Below are 5495 nucleotides of genomic sequence, written 5' to 3' on the forward strand. Positions count from 1 at the left end.
TAACTCAAAATCAATTGGCTGGTAACCTAATAACAGGAGTGATATATCAACACATTCACAGACCCTGTCCATATTGAAGTGAAAAGGATTATTCAGGGCATATATATACCAGAGGGTGGAAATGTTAGTGTCTTAGAATTCTATGTACTACAGTGGTATAAAGGATATAAATAAATTAAATGTTCAGAACTACAGAGCAAGAGGCAACAAACACTGCCGAGGGCAGGAATGGTAAAGTAGCAGACTCACCTGCCACACTCCACTCCCTTGCCTTTGGCATAATTCCTTTGCTAATGGCCCTAGGCACTTTATCACTAAACTGAATTATGGCTTAGCAATCCATTTGTAACTAAACAAGTTGAAACTGCTTTTCCAATCTTATCCCAAAGGATTTAGAGAAGTCATTCCAGAGAACTCGATATTTGTGCCTCTAAAAATGAATAAAAAAGCAGAGGAAGACAATTCAGGCAGAAAGAACCATATGTACAATAATATAAAGGTACAGCAATGCATGAGGCTTTTAGAATAGAATAGTTTCATGTATCTAAAGGATAAGATACAAGTAGAAGAGACAGTATCTGAAATATAGCCTTGGGGCAGACTATAAAGAACCTCATAAATTGTTCCAGTGATTCTATTCTATGGATAGGATAACCATATAATATATTATCTAAATTGGAACACTTTTGAGAGTGAAAGGTGGAATTATTAATGGTGATGCCAGAACTACATGTATAAACTGGAATTACCCCAAGCAAACCCCACTTACAGCTAACAACAAACCAACATTTTAATTATAGAGAGTGACCTTGAACAAGGCCACTGAATAGAAGGTGGATGGAAAACTCATTTTATTCAAATGCATTGCCCCCTTAGGCTGATCATGCCGCTAATTGCACCAATTTGTTCCATGATCCCTGCTTTTATTGAAGGTTTTCTCTAAATTTTTGGTAATCACAATGAGTGTTGTGCTAGCTATTTCAGATTATTGCTGAATTAATTCTGGATGATATGAAAAGCATGCTTACTCTGCTGCAATATTTAGTAAGCCATGAGGTATTCAACAGAAATTCAAGGACAGGATAACCATAAACTTATCAAACATATGTTTGAAAATTTTTAAAAATAATCCAGGCTGTACTTTGTCTATTTAGTATAATAAATACAGATTCTTATTAAAAAAAAAAAAAAAAAAAAAAAAACAAACCTCAATTCTGCTGATATTTTCTGTGCCATTTTGTGAAAACATAACTTAACATAACTTTAATAAATAGCTCAAGTCATATGAAAATACAGCAGGAAGAACACCATTCCTCTAAATAAATACCCTTTAATGAACTGAACTCAGTTATGGTGATATATTTTTAGATTCAGCCATGTAAAATAGACACATGTTTCCAAACTACTTTGAGGTTTTTTATCTGGATGACAAATGGAAGTTTGCTCTTACCCATTTTTCATCATCTGGAATGACATTGCGTGGTTAAATATGACTTAAATTCACCATGTAAATTTGGTAGAGACCATTTCATAATGCAAACCACTAATTATGAAATAAATTCTAGCTTATTTTCTCTAAGATATGGAATCTCAGTTTATGAACATCTGGACTTCACAAATCATTCTCAGAAACAAAGAGAAATCACAGAAATCTATTTTTTAGACCCCACGGGTTTTCTTTTAATTTTTTAATAAAATAGAAAATATACTTTATCAATGGCAACAAGAAAGTAATTTAAACATTCAGCTTTACAAAAAGGCTTATATAAAATATCAAAAACTTCCAAATATAATGTATTTGTAAAGAGCCAAAGGAGAGCAGAATATGTATAGTAATGATATTTGAATCTCAAAAGTAGAAAATGACCAAAATATAACTACATATGATACCACCATGCAATTGTCTTTATTTCACCATAAAATAGATCAAAATTTTGGAAATTTAGAGGACCAATTAATTCTCCCATTAAGATAGTTGTCAATTTGCCACCATGTTTTTCAGGGACTCTGCCCATTATTTGAAAGCTTTTCTTTTGGATTGTGACAATCAGCAATTTGTACTTCCTATTTTCATAAATGCTTGGCCAATCTTTGTAATTACATCTTGCAAATTGCAACAAAAATACGATATATAAATTTCAAATAACTGCAAATTTTTGTTGACACAGTGAACACTTCTGTCCACAATTTTTTACCTTTTATGTCTTCATATCCATGCATTCATTCAGTCATTGGTTTTTGCATCAATGATTTATATAAGGACTATTATAAGCAATAAAATGAGCAAGTTACTGTGGTGATTACCAAAATATCTATCTTAGTTCTTTAATACAAAACAGAAGTTTGGGGCAAATAAATAGAAGCACAAATTAAAGTGAGGTGGAAGATCAGCAGAACTTGTTTTCCAAGCACTGGTCACCACCCCACTGTTCAAAACAGGATCTGGTCAAAACAGAATGTAGCAAAGAGACCATCCAAAACCAGGTAAAACCAAGAAGTTGATAAAAGCAACCTCTAGTTTCCCTCACTGTTCATTAAATGCTAATTATAATTAATTATAATTAATTTTCATGCTAAAAGATACTTCTACCAGAGCCATGACAGTCTACATGCCATGGCAATGCCTACAAGTAACCTTATATTATTTAAAAGGGGAGGAATCCTGGGTTCTGTGAACTCCGCATCCCTTTTCTAGAAAATTTATGAATAACCTGTCACTTATTTAGCATACAATTAAGGAGTAGTTACAAATATAGCCAGCCAGCAATTCACAAGTGCTGCTCTGTCTATGGGGTAGCCCTGCTCTGTCTATGGAACAGCCATTTTCCTGTACTCAGTTGCTCTAATAAATTTGTTTTAGTTTCACTTTACTTTTTTGGCTCACTCTTGAATTATCTCCTGAGTGAAGCCAAACACAAGAACTCTCCTAGGCTATGGCTCAACTTTGGGGTTGCCTGCATCAAAAGGGGAGGATTCAAGAAAGGTATCATAGGGAACTTAATATTTAAGTGGAGTATATAGCTTGGGGAGTAAGATTTGGAAAAGTAGACTTAAGAGAAAGAATATAATATGCAAAAAACAGAATCTAGGAATAAAGGGAAGATAGAAATATCAGGACAACAAATGGAACAAAAAATAATCATGTTTGATAGAAAATTTGGAATTCATTTTTGTTGTATGCAGATCAGTGGCAGAAGAGAAGTGTGGAAATGTGGGTTTGGTGCAAATTGGGCAGAGATTTGAAAGTCAAAATTAGATATTTATAATGTGCTAAACTTCGGAATATCATCTAAGGATCTCTTTTTGTTAGTGGTTTGTTTCCTATATAAATCATATCTTAAATCAGCTTTATTTAGTACTAACTTAAACATAGAATCCACTATTTTATAAGTACAATTTTGATGTATTTTGACAAATGTATACAACTGTGTAGTCACTAATTCAATAAAGACAAGAAACATTCACATCACTTTTTATGGCCATGTACACTTAATGCAAAGTTTTTCTGCCATACACAGGCAACCTCTACTCTGCTTTTTGTCCCTGTAAATTATTTTAACTAATATAGAAATTAATAATAAAATAATACTATTATGTACTCATTTCTCACTGGCTTCATTCACTCAACTTAACATTTTGAATATTAATCCAATTTATGTAGTGCAAATCAGCAGATAATCCCTTTTTATTCACAAATAGTATCCGATTGTGTAGATATGTCGCAATTTCAGTATCTGTCCACTGGCTGAGGGAGATTTAGTTTGTCTCCAGATATTGACTACTATGAATAGGGCTTCTGTGAATATTTGTGTAAAAGCTTTTCTATTGACATATATTTTTATGTCTCTTGGGTAAATACCTAGGAATAAAATTGATGGGTCATATAGAAACTGTATTTTAAATTCATATGTAACTGTCAACATGATTCTTCGATGGAGTGTATCATGTTAGATTCCAGCAAGCAGTATATAAGAGATCCAGTTGCTCCACATCCTTGCTAGCCCTTGGTACTATCAGTCTTGTGAACTTTAGCTATTCCAATGAGTATACTGTAGTATATCATTAGGATGTTAATTTTATTTCTCTCATGACTAATAATGTTGAGCATTTATTGTTGTGCTTATTAAGCGTTTTTACATCTTCATTTGTGAGATAATGTTCACAATTAGCCAATTTTTATGGAGCTATTTATTTATTTGTTTTGCTTTGTAAGAATTCCTTACATGGTTTGGATATAAGTCCTTGGTTAGGTATATGTTCTACAAGTATTATTTTTCCCAATCTATATTTCATCTTTTAATTTATTAATAATGTCTTTCAAAACAGAATTTTTAAAAATTAATAAAGTCAATTTATCATTTTTTTGCTTTATAATTCCTTTTTGTCTCCTACATAAAAAATCTTTGTCTCCTCCAAAGATTTAGGAATTTACTGAAGCGTTTCATGACAGGATATTATGTTTTTTTTTCATAAATATTATAGTTTTGTCTTTTATCATTAGGTATGTGACCCATTTGACCTCATTTTTTTGTCTATGGCATGAGGTAAGTCAAGGTTAATATTTTTTACATGAGTTATCAACTCATTTCAGTGTGATTTGTTGAAAATTCAGTTGTTTTCTGTATTAGTTTTTATTGATGCTGTAACAAATTCCCACACATAGAAACTTAAAATAATGCAAATTTATTCTCTTACTCTTCTGTGGTTTAGAAATATGACATAGAACTTACCAGACTAAATTCGAGTGGGTTCTTAGGGCCATATACCTTTCTGGAGACTCTAAGGAAGAATCCATTTCCCTGCTCACTCAAATAATCGGTAGAACTCAGTTTCTTGTGAATGTAGGAGTGAGGTCCTTGTTTCCTTACCAGATGTCAGCTGAGGGCTATACTTGCTTCTAAATGCTACCCCTGCTTTCATTTTCATTGCCAGCAAGGGTTGGTCAAATATTACTCACATTTTAAATGTCTCCTGTCCCTTCTCTGACAGGGACCTGTACCTCACTGACTCTTCTGCATTCTTCCACTTTTAGGAACCCATGTATTTACACTGGGCCCATGTGGATTACTCAGAATGATCTCTATATTTAAGGTCTATAACTTTAATTCCATCTGTAAAGACCCTTTGCTCAGTGACATAATATACACAGGAATAACACCAAGAAGCAAATATAATGAGGGCCAAAATCCTGCCTACCACTCTTCCCTTTCAAATTGCCTTGATATCTTTATAAAAACTCAATTAGTCTAATATGTATGGTTCTTTTTCACACTCTATATTTTGTTCCATGGATTTTTATGTATAATCTCATGCCAAATAAATACAGTCTTAATTATTGCAGATTTATAGTAATTCATTATATTCGGTAGTTCAATCCTCCAAATTTGTTCCCCTTTTCCAAAATTGCTTTGGTTATTCAAGGTCACTTGCATTTCCATATGAATTTTAGTATCATCTTGTCAAAACAATCTGAATTGAATTGAATCCACAATTAA

This window comes from Piliocolobus tephrosceles, chromosome 12, assembly GCF_002776525.5.
Source record: "Piliocolobus tephrosceles isolate RC106 chromosome 12, ASM277652v3, whole genome shotgun sequence".
Lineage (NCBI taxonomy): Eukaryota > Metazoa > Chordata > Mammalia > Primates > Cercopithecidae > Piliocolobus > Piliocolobus tephrosceles.